At 47.3% G+C, this 22830-nt stretch overlaps 1 protein-coding gene across 6 annotated transcripts in view; it reads right to left on the reverse strand.

Annotated features, from left to right (window-relative positions):
* BCL9L (BCL9 like) overlaps window positions 1-22830 on the reverse strand; it is a 174305-nt gene that overhangs the window by 125051 nt on the left and 26424 nt on the right. For 5 of the 6 annotated variants that reach the window (XM_076071239.1, XM_076071242.1, XM_076071243.1 and 2 more), the window contains exon 2: window positions 19033-19076. The exons of the other annotated variant lie outside the window; for it this stretch is intronic. The gene's annotated coding sequence lies outside the window, so the exon portion shown is untranslated. The remainder of the gene's footprint in view (window positions 1-19032; window positions 19077-22830) is intronic. 6 annotated transcript variants of the gene reach the window in all.

Consider the following 22830-nt stretch of genomic DNA (forward strand, 5'->3'; position numbering starts at 1 on the left):
TTCTGGCTCCCAGGTGTCTTTTATACAGGTAACGAGCTGATATTGGAGCACTCTTAAAGGGAGTGCTCCTAATCTCAGCTCGTTACCTGGATAAAAGATACCTGTCCACAGAATCAATCAATCAGATTCCAAACTCTCCACCATGGCCAAGACCAAAGAGCTCTCCAAGGATGTCAGGGACAAGAGTGTAGACCTACACAAGGCTGGAATGGGCTACAAGACCATTGCCAAGCAGCTTGGTGAGAAAGTGACAACAGTTGGTGCGATTATTCGCAAATGGAAGAAACACAAAAGAACTGTCAATCTCCCTCGGCCTGGGGCTCCATGCAAGATCTCACCTCGTGGAGTTGCAATGATCATGAGAACAGTGAGGAATCAGCCCAGAACTACACGGGAGGATCTTGTCAATGATCTCAAGGCAGCTAGGACCATAGTCACCAGGAAAACAATTGGTAACACACTATGCCGTGAAGGACTGAAATCCTGCAGCGCCCGCAAGGTCCCCCTGCTCAAGAAAGCACATATACATGCCCGTCTGAAGTTTGCCAATGAACATCTGAATGATTCAGAGGACAACTGGGTGAAAGTGTTGTGGTCAGATGAGACCAAAACGGAGCTCTTTGGCATCAACTCAACTCGCCGTGTTTGGAGGAGGAATGCTGCCTATGACCCCAAGAACACCATCCCCACCGTCAAACATGGAGGTGGAAACATTATGCTTTGTGGGTGTTTTTCTGCTAAGGGGACAGGACAACTTCACCGCATCAAAAAGACGATGGACTGGGCCATGTACCGTCAAATCTTGGGTGAGAACCTCCTTCCCTCAGCCAGGGCACTGAAAATGGGTCGTGGATGGGTATTCCAGCATGACAATGACCCAAAACACACGGCCAAGGCAACAAAGGAGTGGCTCAAGAAGAAGCACATTAAGGTCCTGGAGTGGCCTAGCCAGTCTCCAGACCTTAATCCCATAGAAAATCTGTGGAGGGAGCTGAAGGTTCGAGTTGCCAAACGTCAGCCTCGAAACCTTAATGACTTGGAGAAGACCTGCAAGAGGAGTGGGACAAAAATCCCTCCTGAGATGTGTGCAAACATGGTGGCCAACTACAAGAAACGTCTGACCTCTGTGATTGCCAACAAGGGTTTTGCCACCAAGTACTAAGTCATGTTTTGCAGAAGGGTCAAATACTTATTTCCTTCATTAAAATGCAAATCAATTCATAACATTTTTGACATGCGTCTTTCTGGATGTTTTTGTTGTTATTCAGTCTCTCACTGTTCAAATAAACCTACCATTAAAATTATAGACTGATCATTTCTTTGTCAGTGGGCAAACGTACAAAATCAGCAGGGGATGAAATACTTTTTTCCTTCACTCTATAAGGTAGTGTGCGGAGCAACACTGGTTGGTTGTTGGTTGGAGCTCAAGGGATAAAGAACACAAGAGTCGGGGAGAATATGCCTGGGACCTCGCCCTCCTCACCTCGTCCTCCCCAGCAGTGTTGGTTGATCACCTGCTGGGGGCAGGGACGAGGGTGGAGGTGTGAGGGAAGCAGGACAGGTTAGCGGAGTACAGAGTGAGAGGTTAGTGGAGTACAGAGTGAGAGGTTGGCGGAGTATAGAGTGAGAGATATATCGTAGTATAGAGTGAGAAAGATAGTGGAGCAGGGAGTTTGGAACAAGGGTTTGTTTATGTTAGTGTAAGTGAGGAGCATCCACACTGGATGCAAGGTAAATAAAGTTACACAGGAGAAAAGCTAGGAGTGCCCTTGTGAGTACTTCACTACACGTGTTTTTTTTTTCATTTTTGTAAATTATCGACATTAATTTCTTTCCAAAAAATATTTTTACTTCTTGCCCAAATGAGCATTGAGGCGTTGCGCATCCACCATTTGCAGCCCTGAACCGGTGGTGAACACTCTACATTCCTATGATGCGGGGAGTTGAACTCGCAATCAACCGATTGTGAGACGGTCGCTCTACTGATTTTATAAAGCATATTAATTTAAAAGGAAGGGTAAAAAGTGTACAAGACGTGCAACGCTTTAATTCCAAATTTCTCAAAGTGCCAGCTACGCTGGACGAAGCGCCGAGATTAATCCTAATTTCCTCGCCCCCACAAGCGGTATCACATCATGTTCTCTTCTTGAGCCTACACCGCAGAGAAGATAAGATTAAATGTAGATAATTTCTGAATGAAATCACAGCACCGCCACAAAAAACTGGGTGGTCTAAGTTACGAAAAAAATAAATCAAAAGAACACGATGCCACTGTTGAGACTCATGGCGGTAATAACTCGCGTGATAATTTGACACGAGGCGGCGCAAGTGGCGTTGAACAAAACGGTGCAGATGTCGGCAAGAGCCAGCCACACTTAAGTGCTTGCCACTACGCGCCAATTGGGAGACACAATCTCGAATGGACAATGCGCTCCGGTTCAATCGTCTCCACCATAGGAAATAAGAGGCCCGTTTTGTTTGCAGAGCATCATGTATGTGAGCATATGCTCGCGGTGATAAAACTATTCCAATATAACCCATTTAAGAATTGCACCGACCCGCATGATAATAAAATAATGAGTGTTTAACACGGCGTGGTTTATTAATAATTTAACTCTTCTTTTTTACTTTCGCCCCTTCCAAATTGCTGTTTAGTTTTAAAATGGAAGTAAGTGTAGATCTCACCAAATAACCATCCTCAAATCTTGAAAACAAACAACACTTTTTCAAATTTCAAGCGTCTTCTAAAATATTTATATGTCAGAAACGCCGTGGATTGGTGGTGCATTCGAATTATGTAATTATGTGCACGCATTCAGCTTGGCCGGGGGTGGGTGTGTAAAACGCTGGCGCACAGAAATCACCCCATGCTATCAGCCGAATCTCTCTATCTGGTGTCACCCTCATAGCTCAGGGTTGATGTCCCATGACAGACGCTTTCCGCCTTTCGCGATCATGGGCATCTCTCGCGGAGAGAGTCCCAACAACTGTCTCACGGTGTCCCACCAACTGTCCCACGCTGTCCAACCAACTGTCCCACGTTGTCCCACCAACTCTCCCAACGCTGTCCCACCAACTATCTCACGCTGTCCCACCAACTGGCCCACATTGTCCAACCAATTCTTACATTGTCCCACCAACTGTCCCAAGCTGTCCCACCAACCGTCTCACGGTGTCCCATCAACTGTCCCACATCCCACCAACTGTCTCATGTTGTCTCACCGACTGTCTCACGTTGTCCCACCAACTGTGCCACGTTGTCCACCAACCATCTCATGCTGTCCCAACTGTCTCGCGTTGTCCCATCAACTGTCTCATGTTGTCCCACCAACTGATGCATTACCTTCCTCTACCCCCCCAATTTCCACTTCAGAATCATCTTCGTCATTACTCTAGCCGTTGACCCCCTTAGACTATGTCCCGTATAGGTCACCTTCCTTGTCAGCATCCTACTTGTAGTCATTCCCTCTCGCATCTTCATTCTTCTTATCAAACCAGATCGTCCTTTCACTTCTTCTCCAACACTACATCTCAAAACGCATTTGGGCTCTTCATCTCATCCTTCCGCATCACTCATGTTTCACTCGCGAATCCAACTGCACTCCGTACAATATCCTCATCCTGGCTTTTCCTTTTATTCCTGTAATTTTAAACAAAATTAGTTTTTACGTTCACAATACATGCGTTGCAAATCACGCCTGTGGGATTTTAGTTTGTTTCTGTATTTTACACGCACAGCAAATGGGTTCATGTAATCCCTGCAGCCACCAGAGACTATAATATTCCCCAGGAAGCTCAAAAAACAATCGATTATTGAACCAAATCGTGATCTCAAATCGTGAAGGTTCACCAAATCGCAAGGGTTGCTCATCGGTGCATGCCTCAATGTACAACGGGGAAAAGTCCATCTGTAGGCTGGGTTAAAGTGGCAGTGAGCACCTAATACAACTAACAGACCGCACCGTGGTACTCATGGAGCCGGAGTCATGTATACGCGCAGACTGTGTACGAATTATGACGTCAAGCTAGCCCACGGGACAATAAAAAAACTGCTTTTCGTGTTTAGTTTGTTGTCCCTCCACCGCACCTCCGATTAGCACGGTTGGCTACGTACGGTGCCAAAGTTCTACGTATATATTCTTTGGGTCTTTCGGTAAAACCACGTAGACAGAAAATTAATAAAAATAATAACAATATCACGACGTTTCGATCGCAACACAAGCAATCGTCAGCAGGTGAAAAATATAGCAGGAGAGCTGCTGAGGCAGGAAAAAATATAATATCATATCGAAGCGTCGTGATATTGTTATTATTTTTTATATTTTTCTATCTACGTGCGTTACCGAAAGACCCAAAGAAAATGAATTCCTGCAGTCACGAAAGCTTTAAGTCAAGATTCTACATACATACCAAAAAGGTCAATTTCCACCAGTATGCATCGCCAGAGATCAAACGTGAGGACAATGGGACAACAAAGACAAAGATTCACCCCCCCCCCCATATAGCCTTCATAGACTGCTGGGACAGGTGCTGTTAGCGAGCACCTATGAAGGCCGACATGGCACACAAGAGAGTTCTAAAGAAATTCGTTTTCAATCTAGGTTTAAAAGTACATAGCTCCAGTGGCTTCCTAATATCGGAAGGAAGAGCGTTCCAGACGGCCGCAGAAGCGCATTCTGTACGATGCAGTGACCATCTTTGTTCGACGGCTAGCCAAAAGCCGTTGCGAGGATGACCGGAGTCCGTGTGATGGTTTATGATCCTTGACAAGGGTTTACACTCCTTGATGATACTTGCAGTGGTCTATGCTGTCTTGTTAACATGCGGGACTGGATGTCCAATAACAATGTGCATGCCTAACAAATGTCAAAATGTAAAATTTACGAAGGAGATTAATTTTCATTTATTTCCGTTTAATTACGAAAGACCACATTTAAGATAAAGCAAGGAAATGGAAATTCAAGAAGGCCACTTGCACCGATTATTTTCTTTTTTGAGGAAAAATGTAATTTGCTTTTAGCTTCGTGTGATTTTTATTTTACGCAAGGGGGAAAATAAATTAATAAACCGTCAAACAAAAACTTGAAAGTAGCCTTCAAACAGCAAAATGTATTGGTAACCAAAGGTGTTTATTTATTAGCCAAGCAACTGAACATGTTCAAGCGGACATACATCAAGAAGATGGAGCGAATTAATCAATCCGTGTGTAGGTGCGAGATCAGAATCAAAATATTTACTTATACTGGAGGAATCCGATGAGCTACAAAGCTCTTTTTCACAGACGTTCAGTAGGGTGGACCATTGCATTTCAGGATCGCGAAAGGCGGCATCTGCTTGGGTAGCCCTCCGTCCAGCAGTTGATCGACTATGGCTCACGATGACAATGATGCAGAAAGCGAGAACGACGATGGTGGCGATCATTCTGCTTTGTGCTTGCACACACCAGTGATGGTGTGCCAAATCGCAATATTCATTTGGGAGTCATTTTTAAGGGGTCTTGAACAAATACAAATTTCAAAACGCACCGCTGCCCTGCGCACACTCGCACATCTTCCAAGATGTCTGGCCAGCGTGGAAGCATCGGCTAAGAATACCAACTTCAAACGGGCTTCTCTGAAAATTCCTCTCGTTGGAGGCCCTTCTGATAGCATTGGCACGAGCAAGGAATTGGAGGGCTGCGCCTCTACCCACGTTTTTTTTTCCATTCTCTCCCCAAAAGGTAGTTGGACGCTCAGTGTCCTAGCTGCTAGGGATCCTCGGCATTTGGCGGCATCGGCTATCTCCCAAGGCAGTGGTGGTGCCAGCCCAAGGGTCGGCAAACCAAGAAGAGAAAATTTTGTTAGAATTCGGTTAGAAACTCAATATTTAAACAGCCGCCGCAATGCATGCGGCGAATATAAAGACGGTGGGCCCCTTGATAAATAACTGTCACAAAGCGGTCCTCGAAGAGCCACACGCGGCTCTGGAGCTGCAGGTTGCCGGCCCCTTTGCTAGCCCCCATTGGGGCACGAAGTGGAAATCACGTTTCTGTAACGTCACGTCAATGCCACACATTGTATGGCGGACAAGCTACGTAATCTAATTGCATCACAGGTGTGTGAAATTATTAAGATAGACGACCGATTGCAATTAAACATTGTTTCGGTGTTACCATAATTATGGGATTTTTTCAGTTTATAAGGATAATAAAAATAGTAGACATGAGATAGAGTCATAGTAAGATGAGGGAATAGAGACACGAGAGAGGGAGAAATGCAGTTATATGAGAGAGCTGTAGACAGGAGACAATATAGGGATGACAGAGATGAATATATTTTTTTCTGTTTATTGTAAGGGTTTGAATTCTTACTGATAATTGGAGCGCCTTTATTTTTTCCATTAATACAGAACCCCTTGAGTTACTGAGAGCATGGAACTGTTGCTTAGCTCGATTATGTCTAGTGTCATCCAGTGCTGCTGGGTCACTCTCACCGGATACCTACTAACGAGCAAGACGCCGCTTTCCCTCCGGCAAGGCGCTCCAAATCGTGCGGGAAGATCACAGAGCAGTCCTCTCTGTGTGCATTAGCCGCGATTTTCCTGCATAATTAAGGATCGCGCCTCTCCCTGCAGAGACGCAAATGCACACGCCTGCCCTCATGACCCGTTCTTGTTTGTTTCCATTCATGGATATGTGTGTGTGCGTGCGATAGTGTGTGTACTCAGGCGTGTGTATACGCAGGCATGTGTGTGTGTACTAATGCTAGTGCGCGTGTGTGCAAATGAGTGTGTTTGCGTGAGAGTGCGTGGGGGAAAAACAGTGTTGGGAGTGATAGTATAGTGGTGAGAGAAATGCGCTCACAGGCATAATTAGTGACGAATGTCTGAACGGGTCCTACATCAACTCAGCACTAAATGAGTATCTACAGAGGAATCTAAACAATAGCACTCAGGAAGACAAAGGTGGCCGGACACGGTATTGGCCACCAACACCCCAGTGCGCTTTCCCATTTCTCTACAGTAGCTCCCCTTCTAGGTTAACTCAACCTAAAATGCGCTATGCAGGCCTTAATGGGTGCTCTATTATAACAGCACTTGGTCTACATGGTCTCTTAAGGCTGAACGGTGGAGGGAGATACCATTGTGTATGTGTGCGTGCATGCGTGGTGAGCGGTAGTGTAGTTGGTGAGCAGGCTGCACAAACACCAGTGATTTTTATCTGAACCGGTCATGGGCCTTGCCGAGGTCGACTCAGCCTCAAATGAGTACCTGGTGGGGTGTGTAAACATCGCCACTGGGAGAGACAAAGGTGGCCGGGCACGGTGTTGGCTACCCACCCCCCCGTGTGCCATGCCGGCCTTTATAGGTGCTTAATAACAGCACTTGCCTCAACAGCCTGTTACAGGCTATACGGGGGACCTTTGTCTATGTCTTGGTGTGTGCATGTGTATGGACGAATGTTATGACAGCGAAGATAGTTCTGGGACTGCTCACGTGAACAGCAGCAGCAGCAGCAGCGTATTAAGACAGAATGTGAATCCAGTTCATATTTACACGCACACATACACATTCTTGCCGCCTTAATGAAGTGCATTAATGTCAAAATTTCTCACAATTAAATGTTGTTTTCATATATTATCTCTTGTTTATTTGCCAATTAGCCACTTTGCAGTTTGGAATATTAATGCGATTTATTATTATAATATACATTTTAGATTCCCCCCCCCTCCCCCCCCCAATATGCATCCCGAATGTACAATCGGGGTCATGTCTTGAGAAGAAGTATCCATATCCTTCGCATTAATGAATGTCCCACGGAAGGGGATTTCGCAGAGCTACCTCTGAGATCCCTTGAAGTGACCTCTCGTCCACACACAGTAGAGGGGCACAGCACTCAACCACTCTGCACACGAGAGCAGGGTTCTTTGCATAACACTGAAGACGATATTATAGATCTCACAGGCTGCAGTTTTTGCGCAGTTAAGTGCAGAACCTAATTTAATGTGATTGTGTTGTCTTTGTGCAGTCATTGCATTAAAAAGACAAAAAATAGAAATGCCCTCGTGATTTTTCATGTCCGCAGTCAGCGCTGTGGCTGCATAGTGAAAACATCTTATCCCCTGCTGGCGAGCAAGGCTGCTTTACAGCATCGAAGCGAACTCTCTTAGCATCTCCAAGTTGACACAACACAAAAACCTGTCCGGACGCCTGGCCACCAATGCCTTATGTATGGCCTCTCCTCGAAAGCCGAAACCGGCTTGCCATGGCTATCGTAAGACATCGCCGTCATACCCTGGTCACTATCGAAATAACAGATGCTGCATCCCAATCAGACTCTCATCTTAATAAGTACTAGTTCACGCACTTTCTAGCCAGTAGCAGGGCTGCATTGTCAGTGTGGTGACCAATGTGATGACCAGTGTGGCGAAGTGTCGGTCAACCAACCCCCCATTACCTCCGATTAGCGCGGTTGGCTACCTAAGGTGTGAAACAAGTTAAACATTCCTGCACAATAGTCTGGGGAGGCCCTCATATCGCAGTGGATTGAGAAAAGGGCTGTACCCGGACATGTACCGGCCTGCGAGCAATTTATGAGCGTGGCGAGTTGACGCTCTCAGCCCATTCACCAATGTTGACTCTTCCCCACAAAACGGTACTCATTACCGACACCCGTGGGATGATGTGCCGCGTGAAACCCCAACAAGGATGTGAATAACGCAACCTTCTGATAGTGAGTCGCTCGCTCTACCACTGAGCTACCTAGCTTATCTAGGATTTTATAGGATTTCTTGCTGGATTGGTGTTTGAGGATAAACGGAACGGGGGGGGGGGGGGGGGGATGCAGGCTCACTGGTGCAGCATTGTCTACAGCCATCTTCTAAGCCACTTAATCACATTGCTAAACGGAATTTATAAATCTGTGGACACCACAGGAGCTGATGTGTTCATTTTATGATTCTACAAATTAACGCATCAGAGAATAACATTGGGACGATAATTATTTTTCAGTTCATAATCGAGAGAAAGTTTGAAACGGCGGTAATACGAAGCCAAACATTTTGGCTGAGTACACGGGGTTAATTTAATTTGATTCATTACACGCAGCATGTTGTGCGTCTTATGTGTCCACACCACAGATAAAACCAAAGGGCTTGTGTCAATTTGAAAATCATTACACTTTAATTTCAAAAGACCAATTTAAAGTTTTTCGAGAGGATGTCTTAATAATTTGATTTAAAGAGTTCAAAAGCAAACAAACTTTAATGCGTATTTATTTGCTTTCAACGGCCAAAGTTACCCCACAATGTCTCGGATTAACATCACACTAACACACTGAGCACGCTGGCAGAAATTTATTTTTCTAATCCAAAAGTGAGGATTTTTCTGCCAAACATTTCAGATGAATTCATGCGCAGTTTCAGACTTCTCAGATAGCCTCAACAATTAATTAACAACACAAAATCTATTTCCTGTTGCTCGCGCATCCTTCAAAAACTTTTGCCCAATGCACCGAATGAATTTCAGTAGTCTATAAGAACACGTCCCCCCTTGCGACAAGAGATACAACATCGACAGGCAATATGTCAGATCCCAATATCTCTACCCACTCTTGTGATTATCATAGTAAAAAATAAACATTTGCGTAATTAAAATCTAAACAACTATAACTCGGATCCCTGCAAATATATAGAAGTGCCATCATCATCATCATAACCGTCAGCAATGTGTTAATCCACTTTTAGATTTAGGTCTCCACAAGATGCCATGAGCTCTCATGATTCCGCTATGCGAAAAAGACAAGGATCCCCGAAATAGCGTGAACAGAGTGTTGGGGCAAGTGCTGTTAGCGAGCACCTATGAAGGCCGGCATGGCACACAAGGGGGGGGGGGGGCGGGTGGCCAGCACCATGCCCGTCAGCCTTTGTCTCCCAAGTGGCGATGTTTACACACGTCACCGGGTACCCAATTGAGGCTAAGTCGACGAAGGGGAGGCCCAGGACCGGTTCAGATAATCGTTACTGGTGTTCAGCGTGAGCAGGAATCAAACTCGTGTCACTGGGTTCATAGCACGGTGTGCTAATCGCTACCATAACGCTCCCCACTATGCAACAACCCATCCCAACACCTGCACGCAAACCGTTCCAAATTACTAAACATTGTCTCATATCTATATACTGAAGGCTTTGAGAATCACTCCAGTATATCTGTAAAGTTCTGAAGCTTTCTGGGGGCGAGCACACCATGACCCATTCTTCCAAATTTAACCCAAGGCACCTGTGTTTGTTTATAGAGGCAGATGAACGCAGAAGATGTGTCTGAGCAGGTGACATTGTTCCCATCACCAAGCAGACAAGTGGAAAGCAATCACCCGGAATTGAACAAATCTAATTCAATCCGGAAGCTAAGCAAGGTTGGAGCCTGGATAGCGCTTGGATGAGTGACCACCAGGTGGACAACAGACAGCAGTGCAGCAAAAACAATTGTTGTAATGGACTTCTAAGCTCGCACGTATAAGCTCATCATCTTCACTAACCCGCACTAACCAGTGTGGTTGGTGGTGTGCGGTCAAATAATCCCCCACAACTTACGTGGAGAGTGGGGGGAGGCCCTAATCCAGCAGCGGGAATGCCAAGGGCCGTACGGATATACATACAGTGAGGGAAAAAAGTATTTGATCCCCTGCTGATTTTGTACGTTTGCCCACTGACAAAGAAATGATCAGTCTATAATTTTAATGGAAGGTTTATTTGAACAGTGAGAGACAGAATAACAAAAAAATCCAGAAAAACGCATGTCAAAAATGTTATAAATTGATTTGCATTTTAATGAGGGAAATAAATATTTGAGCCCCTCTCAATAAGAAATATTTCTGGCTCCCAGGTGTCTTTTATACAGGTAATGAGCTGAGATTAGGAGCACACTCTTAAAGGGCGTGCTCCTAATCTCAGCTCGTTACCTGTATAAAAGACACCTGTCCACAGAATCAATCAGATTACAAACTCTCCACCATGGCCAAGACCAAAGAGCTCTCCAAGGATGTCAGGGACAAGATTGTAGACCTACACAAGGCTGGAATGGGCTACAAGACCATTGCCAAGCAGCTTGGTGAGAAAGTGACAACAGTTGGTGCGATTATTCGCGAATGGAAAAAACATAAAAAAACTGTCAATCTCCCTCGGCCTGGGGCTCCATGCAAGATCTCACCTCGTGGAGTTGCAATGATCATGAGAACGGTGAGGAATCAGCCCAGAACTACACGAGAGGATCTTGTCAATGATCTCAAGGCAGCTGGGGTCATAGTCACCAAGAAAACAATTGGTAACACACTACGCCGTGAAGGACTGAAATCCTGCAGCACCCGCAAGGTCTCCCTGCTCAAGAAAGCACATATACATGCCCGTCTGAAGTTTGCCAATGAACATCTGAATGATTCAGAGGACAACTGGGTGAAAGTGTTGTGGTCAGATGAGACCAAAATGGAGCTCTTTGGCATCAACTCAACTCGCCGTGTTTGGAGGAGGAGGAATGCTGCCTATGGCCCCAAGAACACCATCCCCACCGTCAAACATGGAGGAGGAAACATTATGCTTTGGGGGTGTTTTTCTGCTAAGGGGACAGGACAACTTCACCGCATCAAAGGGACGATGGACGGGGCCATGTACCATCAAATCTTGGGTAAGAACTTCCTTCCCTCAGCCAGGGCATTGAAAATTGGTCGTGGATGGGTATTTCAGCATGACAATGACCCAAAATACACAACCAAGGCAACAAAGGAGTGGCTCAAGAAGAAGCACATTAAGGTCCTGGAGAGGCCTAGCCAGTCTCCAGACCTTAATCCCATGGAAAATCTGTGGAGGGAGCTGAAGGTTCTAGTTGCCAAACGTCAGCCTCGAAACCTTACTGACTTGCAGAAGATCTGCAAAGAGGAGTGGGACAAAATCCCTCCTGAGATGTGTGCAAACCTGGTGGCCAACTACAAGAAACGTCTGACCTCTGTGATTGCCAACAAGGGTTATGCTACCAAGTACTAAGTCATGTTTTGCAGAGGGGTCAAATTACTTATTTCCCTCATTAAAATGCAAATCAATTTATAACATTTTTGAGATGCTTTTTTCTGGATTTTGTTGTTGTTATTCTGTCTCTCACTGTTCAAATAAACCTACCATTAAAATTATAGATGGATCATTTCTTTGTCAGTGGGCAAACGTACAAAATCAGCAGGGGATCAAATACTTTTTTCCCTCACTGTAGGCACGGAATGATACTCTCGCTCTCGCTTTCGGGTCACACTCGCAAACGCGCGTACCGATAGCATTCTCACAGATATAAAGTGTAAAAACGCAGGCTTGTAGATCGTCATTATAATAATCTTGCCTGAGACAGCGCGCTACGGATTCCCAGACAGGTGCCGCTCGCCACAAGGAGCGAGCGAAGCATGCTTTCCAATGCGGAGGGCGCCGCCGCAGTATAAAAGCGGGCTGCGATGAAATCACCGATCTTGCTGATATTAGCCAATAAAATAAAGGGGTGTGTGTCACAATACTACTCGATCCAAAGTATTGCTTGCCAATTAACAGACTGCCAATGAATCCATTGGCAATGAATAGACATTTTGAAGATCGTTGCCCGAGCAACTTTGAGCGACTGCCGGATTGACTGAACTGAATCGATTACGATTAACCTCAATTCGCGATCCACAAGAGGCCGACACCACGCCTACTTTCTTCCATATATGGGCAAATCTCCGATCGGTGATTTCGTCGGGTGTCCGATTTCATCGTATTCCAGCGTCGCCCCCTTTCTGCCGCAGGAAGTCTCCGCATGGCCAGAGCCAAAATCGGTACCACCAGGGGTAACAAAAGTACACTTCAGCTGTACCGTAATCGTCGAGCGAGATATCTGGCCTGAGCTCATGGACTTGGCCCCATGCCAATGATTGCCAGTGTCTCATATGTACGTATGTAAGATGTTGAACCTCTTTCGCACCGTGCGTAGCCAACCGCTGGCTCGCAGCTGGTTTAGGGTTACCACTGGTACAGCCACATCTTTCACACTTTCCGAGTTCGTCTTTCATCCGGTTTGTCCTGGAAGGTTTGTTTTGTCCGACAGCGTAAATATATTGGTAAAATGTTGCCGTTATGAAAAAATTAAATTTTGTTCAACCTGTATAATTTGTCACCAATGGATTCAAATGACACTCTGATGACGATGCTGTCGTCTGAACTTGGCCGCCAACACTTCTTCCTACCGTGCAGTGATCATGCATGCAAGCGAACGAGCGACTGAATGAGCGAGCGAGCGTGGTGTGGTTGAGTGAGCGAACAAGGGAGGTGAGCGACCGCACGAATGAGTGACTGCGAGAGTGAACGAGTGAATTAGCGATTGATGGAAAGAGTGCCGCAAGTGGTTTAACAAGCGATTGGGGGTAAGCGAGGAAGCGAGTGAGCAGGTAATTGAATGAGTGAGTTAGCGACTGGGGGGTGAGCGAGTGAGCGATTGAGGCCTGAGTAAGCAAGTGAGTAAGTTAAAGAATGAGCGTGTTAGCAAGCAAGTGAGCGTCGCGGTGAGCGGATGAGTAAGTGAGCAAGCAAGTGGGAAGAATCGCCATATGTGCATCCGTCAATGACAAAATGGCATAAAATCCCCCGTTTGCACGTGCATTTCTGCCGAATCCTGAGAATCCTTAGAATTCCGTTTTATCGATGTGTTTTTTTTTGGTTTCACCCCGTTGCGGGCTCAGAGGGCTTCTCCCAAAGCCACAGGGAAGGAGCCTTTGAGGTTCCAAAAGGTCAAGTTGTTCCTTGTTGTTGGGCCAATAAACAGAGAGGCACGCGCTGCTCACTGTGCAAATGCTAAACTCCGCGGGTTCACAGGCCACTCTGTAACACAACAAACGGACCGCCCCCCCCCAGCGTTCTCCCCCTTTCACCTGCTCCGGCGTGACGAGCCAAAGTGAACCACGCAATCACGCGCGCTCAGCCCCGGCGATGGATCACAATGGACGTTTCCGAGAAAGAGAGTGCGGCGGCAGCGGCAACGGCGGCGGCCACAGGCGCAGCTCTCCCCAAAGCTTCAGGATCCGTCTGTTTGTTTTATTTTGACGGCACGGAAAGGGGCGGGCGGGCCCCGGTCCAAGGCGGGAAGGGTGAATCAGATGACACTGCTTTGTTGTTGAATCACGAATTACTTTACTTACGAGCGGGGCGATGCAGTGTCGAAGCGGTTAGCGCACTCGGCTTGAAAAGAGCCACCCGAGCTCAATTCGTGGGTACAGATAACATCGGTGGCGAGTAAAATCTTACGGGGTCCCAGGCCCCCCCCCTCCTCCCTTCACGAATGGTGAAGTGTGGTCAAACAACTCCCCATGACCGACATGGCAATGGGAGGCTTTCATCCATCGATAGATTGACAAAGAGCTGTAAATGACTATTATTACTTACAAGAGCTGCCTAGATGTGTCACTCGCGCGTCTCCTACTATAGATTTCGCTAAGATTTAAGAGACTAATTTAGTTTTCGTTATCGTCTTATTTGCATGTTCGTTCATTGATATTTAAAGAAGCTTTCTCGCTAACGACTGCAGTGCCTGTTTAATGAAACACAACTTGTATACTGCTGTATTAGGGCCTCCCCCACTGTCAAAGAGCCTTTGAGACACCAACTCATGAAATGAGGTTCAGACGTTCGTCACCGATGTTGGCCGAGAGCGGGAACTGAAGCATGATCGCCGTATTTGGAATGCAACAGCAATTTGTTTTTTTTTAAATGTCGTTTCAGACCGTTTTCAAGTGTCCACTTTGGTCCACGACATCGCGATGTACAAGCTCCCTGCCATTTGCGGGCAACGTCGAAAGGACTTCACAACCCACTTCCGCAACGGCCGGCGTGGGCAATGTCCCATAACCCGCAAGGGAACGTGTTGCGCTTTGCAACCGGTGCAGATCGTAAAGTTGCAAAGACTAAATAAAAGACTTATGGACGACTCATTTTGATTGAACAGCAGTTAAAATATTTTTTTAGTCATCTCTATTCGTACTAGAAGCACAGAAAAGATAAAAAGCGACAAAAAAAGCTAAATATCATCACAACCTTGGGGGAAGCTAATATCGTGCTCAGTCACATCCCCGAAATCTGATGTCGTAAAACGATATCGCTGTAACCTTAGCAGTGAGTCACCAACCCGTGATGACCAGTGTGGTGAAGTATGGACAAACAGCTCCCATAACCGATATGTCCTGGACAGATGTTCACACACCAATGATTTAAATAAGGGCTGAAAATTAGTATGACTATTACACGTCTAATAAAATATTATGTCCAAAAATAAACATTACTTTGTTATTTTAATAATTACAATCATAAATATTGACCTTCTCATGAGCCTACGTGCACATTTTAAACAAAAATATCTATTTTAACTGCATATTCTTACGTACAGTTCAGAAACACGGCCGTAAAGGAAAAATACAGAACAAAAAGTAAAAATTGTGCAAAGAAGCATGGAGAGATGCACGCCTGGAATTCTCACTGAAAGACAGAGGAACTCGTGGATTAGTGAACACACACACAGGTTAATAACATCATTCAAACTATTAACAGCACGCAAGATTGGGCAGGATGCATCATGGCGAGAAGGGGACAATGCTTGTACATAAGTTGAACTTCTTTCCCGTCGTACGTAGCCAACCGTGCTCATCGGAGGTGCGGGGGAAGGACAACAAACTAAAAGCAAAAAGCAGTTCTGAAGAAATTAAGTTTTCAGTCGAGATTTAAAAGTGAACAGCTCCAGTGGCTTCCTACTATCGGAAGGAAGATTCGTTCCAGACGGCCGCAGAAGCGCGTCTGAAACCGCGCGATGCGGTGACCCCGTCCCTTTCGTTCGATGGCCAGCCACCAAGAGCTGCGGCCGCGAGGGTGACCGGGGTTCGCGCAACGACGGTTTACGCTCCTCGACGAGATCAACGAGGTATTGCGCTTTCATCTGCGGCAAGAAACAATAACTATGGTTAAGGATAATGGCGGAGCGCCAGCCGAGGTACGGAACGGCACGAGAGAAAGCACGTCCGCCGAGGAGAGATGGAGCGAATAAATGGGTTCCGTGTGCAGGCGCTGGGGCGCAACACCGCATCGCAGAAGCAGACTGACGGTGGGCCAACGACGACGACGTCGTTGTGAAAGCGTACCGTTTACAACGCAGGGGGGAGCCTTAGCCGAGGCTCTTCGTGGGGTGCGACGCGGAAAGTGTGAACCTGCGCCTGCTACAGCGTGCGGACTTGCCGGGGCGGAGCAGCGCCGGCAAGGCAGGACCACCCAGCCGCTGCACGGCCACGTCACTTATCGCTCCACGTTTGACGAATGTGGCCGCTCAAAGGTCAAAATTCTCAGGCAACCGCCGTTTACAGCTCAACAAATTGAAACGTAACCTCCACTTAGCAGGATGCCTGGCCCAGGCAGCAATTCAGGGCTACCTTTATCTGCTCCTGAAACGAGCGTTCTGCACTGACGCATTTGCAGGAGGGTGGGGTGGGGGTGGGGGGGGAGCGGGATAGTGGGAGAAATTCTGAGGAACTTTTGAATTTCTTGACAACAAAAAATGTACACGTTGTCAGGAGTTAATATGCAACGAGACCACCGATTAAACTGCGCTCATACCATCTGCTCACTCGCACCACTGCTGGGGCCTCGGCTCGAGGCAGCTCCAGAGGGGGCCCCCCCTCGAGCAGGCTTTCTGTCTACTCTCCCACACCGGCCAAACGTCTTGGAAGAGCTGGGAGTACACCCACACTCTACCCCACCGCCAAACGCAACCTGCCGATTGACTGACTGCGGTGGTGTAACCCATTGATACTGCTTGGTAGCAGACTCATCAAAACGTGGACACATTACTTACGTCCGTGTTTGTTGTGCACGCGCATTCGCTTCCGTACGATTGGGAAGCCACACCGATTTGATTCCGCGAGGTGCCAACGCTGACGCGTGAAGCGATTGTTTGCGGGGGGCAACAACCGCCACCAAACGTTGCCGTCGCACGCTGCCAACTTCGCACCGGCAATCGCCAAAGCCGCCGCCAAGCACCCATCAGCCTCGCTACGGCCGATTGTATTAATCTACGGCGGCAACGACTGTTGCGTGTTCGTGCACACGCGCACACCCGCACCCTTTTGTCGAGCGATCGGGGAACACACCGGACCCGTCCCACACGCTTCCCCACCACACACTGCAGCCGCCGTCAGCAAGCAGGTGGAAAAAGTTGACGGCAAAAATAAAAAAAAGATGCTTGAAGCGATGCATTGTGTTTGTTTTGTTCACTTTCGTTTTTTGTGCAGAAATCTAAACCTATCAGGGGTTCTCTTCGTACTTTAAGAAGAAACGTATTCTCTGGATCAGGGCCCTCCATAGGGGGGCGGGGGGTGAAGGACCCTGGGAAAACCACACTGTGGGCGACCCCCCCCCTCCCCCGATGCCTTTAAACTAAAGCGTAAGCAATTCCATCCGACGTCGTGACGTCGAATTACGTGCCCCCCCTCCCCCCCAAAGCGCGGGGCCCGGGACAGTCGCCCCTATTCGCCGTACACCCGAGGGACGGCTCTGCTCCTCCGGATTGTAAAACGCTCCGGCAAGTGAGGCGTTACCCAATGCATTCCGGGCGTGATTCGTTCACGCGATTCGACCGGATGCGCTGCAATTCTCCGGGAAATAAAAATGAGAATGCCCAGTAATCATCGAACGATGGACCAACAGCATTTCCAACCGATCCAATATTGGCATGTTTACTGGGCGGACTCTTTAATAAAATCGCAACTCGCTATCATTTTTTGAATCGCAAGCATTGGGGGATGTGGAGGACGAATAGTCACGAGGCCCATTAAGAAGTATGACTATTTCCTGGATTATAAGATGCCCCATAAAGTAAGACGCACCTCTATACTTGTGTAATCTCTATTGAGTAAGTGTACCGATGTCCATAAAGTTATACAAATCAATCTGGGCACAAATGCAATTAGCGAATTATAACACATGCACCCCAACTTTTGCTTAAAAATACAGGGGGTGGGGGGTGGATATCAACATAATCCAGAGACCAGGGTAATACCTACGTTGCTCTGTTAGCAAGGATTTCAATTGTGCAGCGTACATGCGTTGCTTCACTCGGGATATTGCTGCTATGCACAGAGGCTGTGAATGAGATACCCAGATTGGCACAGGCGCGACTTGGTCAAACACCAAACAACGGCCATAAATATTACCTCATATTGCTGCATGCGGCAACGCGCAGGGGCAGCCAGATGAAGAGGAAAAATGACGAGCAATAAAATATGACCGAATGGGCTTTGGGCTCCGACTAATGTATTTTGGGATTTAAAGTCACTCCAGTGCAGGAATTGGACCACAGTGGGACAGAGCGTAGGGATAATCGGGTAGGAGAGGGATGGAGTTGTAGCATTCAATACACTGGAAACGCTTATCAAAGCTTTCACCAAAAAATTCTGTAGCCTCCAATGATTTTGCAATCACAAAGTCGTCAACGGAATGATTGCGTCATATATTTCGACATTTGATCGACAGCATTTTGATACTTTATTAATAAGATAACCACATTTTACAATGGCTTGTACATCAATGTTATGCATCATGTCAATCGTATGGAATATCCATGTGTCGCGCACGACAAGTCGTATTCGATCATTAAGCTCCACAGATACTCTGCAGCCCTTTACAAACTGTCAAAAGAAGCCTTCTCTGCACTGAAACACCACGAGACTGTCATGAACAATTTATCAATGAGCATCTGGGAAGGCGATTGGCTCTCGGTGAAATAAATGTAGGTATTTCATTTCACTCCCTCTCACCGAAGCAGACGTCATGCCTTGACTGAGAGCATGTGAACTGAGCACTGTCACCTACTTCTTGTTTCTGATGCAATGCCAAGAGACAACAAAAAAAAAACGTGGAAGGACGACAATGGTACAAACGCGCAAGCTTCAATCCAAAACCAAGTGCCGCACACACTTCTCTTCACCCGACAAAACATTCGGGGGCACCACCAACTTACCGGCAGCAGGTAGCAGCTGTGCACCACGTGACAGCCGATGGCTCCTGAACACAGAGGGCGGCAAGAGGAGACAAAGCAAAAATGAAGTTGCATTGCACCGGAGAAAGGCATCAATTCAGTGCGAGTATTAAATGCTGCACGGCGGCGTATTATGGACTCGCGTCATCGCGGTCGACAGGGGAATAAAACGAGACGTCACGACGGCTCAACGCGATGCACGCGGCAGCGTCGCTCGCGCAACTCTCTGGCAAGCGCCATCGCGGCTGGGTTAACCTTGAAGGAGAAAACCCAGCCCCGGCAGCAATCCTCCTCGATAACAAGAAACGTAATCCGCGGACAGGCACCCAAGCAACCGCTGAATGCGAGCGCGTGGCTTATTACCGTGAGCGTTCGGCGCAGTTTCCGTCAAACCGCGCGGCGCACTTCCATCAGAGAGGGTTATGACAGCACTCGGAATCCCGAGAATCAGGGGGTAGGGGGGGGGGGCCTCCCCCAAGTGGTCTTTCACATTGGCCCAGTGCTACTCTGACCACCAGTAGCTAATCCATTCCCATAATCCCTTTGGTCTCACCACCCCCCCCCCCCTCCCGCAGCCTCCAACCCGTTGACTCTCAAAATTAATCAACACCCGCCCCCCCCCCCCCCCCCCCCCAACCTTCACCGCCCGTCGCAAGGTGTCTCGCACCTTGCGAGACGGCATCTCGCGTCACTAAAAGGCCGGGCTGAAAACTACGTGGGACGTGAGCTGTCAAAATTACTCTGCCACAAAATCAATTTGCAGCAGTTCCACCCCCACCCCCCACCCCACCTCGCTAGGGATGTGCCCGCGCGCGCAGCCTGCAAACAATCCGCTGCAGACAAATTGCATTTCCAACGGGATTGAGTCCCCATTTTTACCGCCCAACCGCCCATTTCCGCCGTCCTTTTCTTACCGACCACTTACCGGCAAGCGACTACCGGCGAACAGCCGCGAGAATTCTTCGCCATAATCACATCGGAAGCGTAGAGGACCCTCCATTAACCTTCCCTGCCCGGCGACTCGTTTATTTTTACCGCGTTTCGATGTGTGAACGCTTTTTCGGGGAATTGCAGCGCACGCCCCGCCATTTATTTTCGAGCGTCGCCGTTGCGCGATATTTCAGAGCACGCCACCCGACTCGCAAATTGGTTGGGCTGCACAGAGTGCACTTTCAGTGATTTGCAAAATACAGCTCGGGTACAAAGAGAGAGAAAAAATAAATATTTCACACATTAATTCCCGATAAAGGGTTTTTTCGTAGAAAAATATATGCAGGCCGTGCCCAAGAGTAACAAGACGTACTCTGTGTCAGAGTACGCATGTGCACGCATTCGTGGTTATGGAACCTGCGATACGTGCATACGATTGAATTATGCACATGCGCGTGTGTGTGTGTGTGTAATATACTACTGTATAGTGAACGAGGCTAACTGGGCAGTTGGAGGCAGTCGCCCTCAAGCAGCAACAGAGGGCAGAGGAGTGACGCTCACAACAACGAGCGGAGAGCCGGGCGGTTAAAACACAGCAAGCTAGCACAGTAGGGGGCACAGGTGGTGCATCTGCAAGTCCCCTCAGTCAGTCAACCTATGGCACCTGGGTCTGTCCCCTGACCTCCTGCCAGCAGGCGTTCGACACTTGACGTGATCTTAAAGTGCACACAGCCTGGCACAGGCACCGTGGCGACGTTACCGCCACTTATTAGCTAATGCCGGTTGCTCGCTAACAACACTTGCCGGACAAGTTTGTTAAGGCTATACGGGGGATCTTTGTATTCGTGCAATATACTGCACGTTACACATGTCAGTCACAGGCAAAGTGTTACCATAAATAAATACAGAACTAAAGAACCATGCGAGCCTAGTGGTTAATTTTAACCGCTACATTGAAATCGCACACTGCAATGTAAATGAATGTGTTCATTTTATGTATTCCGCTAAAAACAATTAAACAGGTGTGGTTTTCACATCTGATGATGATTGCTTGTGTTGTAGTCGAAACGTCGTGAGAATGTTATTGATTAATATTTTTATTATTTTATTGTTTCCCTTCTACGTGACTTTACCGAAAGAACCAATAATATATTGGGGGCTGTAAGTATCCATGAAATACAATTCATGCATAATTTCTCCAAATCTCAATCGTCACTGATGCATGTACGAGGCGTTCAAATATGCAAAATGACGACTTGCACGTATCAACATGTTATACGCGACGGTACTGGCATCTGGCCAGAGTAGAAGAGTTGGGCAAATGACCCTCTAGAGGGCTGAGAGCTCCCACTGGTGGAGCCCAGCAGTGGTCTTCCCAAGCAAATTGCAGGGTTGCACCTTTGCCGGGTTTGTGATGGAGCCAGTGCTGCAAGAAGCAAGCGCATTGTGCTACGTGCCCAGCGACTGCAGTTCAACACCGAGCCACGGCTAACAGCGGTGGCGAGCGATGTCTGAACTGGCGGTGAAGCCCTACCTTCACCAAACCGCAGTTAACCAGTGCCGGTGAAGTATGGTAAAACAACCGCCCCCCGCCCCGTGTTAAGACACAGCGCGGGGAGGCCTTCATCCAGCAGTGGATTGACAAAACGTCTGTAAATTATATATTTGTATTGCATTGCACTGACTACCCATGAAAACCCGTGTTGTCAGCGTAGGAAAAAAAAGGTGCAAGTGCCATCAACAGGCGGTGGAGTTAAATAAGCACACGCTTTGACAGTTGGGAGAGACTGAAATGTTTATTGGTTAATAAAGACGTATTTATTGTTACGAGACCATCCCGAGAGCAAGTCACCTTCGACTATATAATTCGTGAGGTGCCGAGCAAGAAAAAGACAATGAAAGTGAAATTATAAAATTAGAGTATTTTACGATAATGCCCAAGTGTCTCTTTCAACATCCGAATAGGCGTTAGCTGACAGATGTTTACATTTTCGTTACGTTACCAGAGTAAAAACAACAACAAATCTGCAATAGATTGAATCACAGCCTGCACCTTGGGTGAAAGTGGCACTCCATCTTTCACCGTGTCATTATCATATACTCGCGTAGCTTTCGCGATTAAAAATTACCCGTGTTACTACACGGCCGCATTTGATCAACTAACTTTTTGTTATCGCCAGAGAAGCGGGTGGGTGGGGTGGGTGGGGTTATTTCTGGTGTCACCGGATCGCGGCACAGTAGTACACAGAGATAAAATACGGCACGGCTCATGCCACGTGCTTCCCCAAAAAGTTATCATCGCCGCCACCACCACCACCACCACCACCACGCAAATCGCCACTCATTTGTGGTTCAGAATCAGAATCTCAAGACTGGAGGAGGAATCCGAGAAGGCTCTGAAGCTCTTTTTGACAGATGTACAGTCGGGGTGGGTCAGCAAGTTACAACAAACGATACAAAAAAATAACAGGAGTGCAAAGTAGAGAAGAGGTATGCGCAAGTCACTAAAATAGATAAAACAAATACTGTACAAATAAATAAAGTAGAAAAGTACAAGTTGCATAGGTACGTATATTCCCGGCGATTTTCAACACTAAATGCAAGCTTGGGTAAGGCAAAAGGGGCCTCATATCGGAAGGGTTTGACAAGACGGAACCGTCGCGAATGTATTGAGCCACGACAAAGCGACGATAAATACGATACGGCAAAGCATCAGCACGCAGACAACCTGAGCCGCCGAGTACGTACGTTGAACTTTTTTCACTCTGTACATAGATAACCGTGATAATCGGAGGTGCGGGCGGGGGGGGGGGGCAAAAAGCTAAAGGCAAAAAGCAATTCTAGAGAAAT

The sequence above is a fragment of the Petromyzon marinus genome, chromosome 32 (genome assembly GCF_048934315.1).
Source record: "Petromyzon marinus isolate PM22_M1 ecotype Great Lakes invasive population chromosome 32, UKy_Petmar_22M1.pri1.0, whole genome shotgun sequence".
NCBI lineage: Eukaryota > Metazoa > Chordata > Hyperoartia > Petromyzontiformes > Petromyzontidae > Petromyzon > Petromyzon marinus.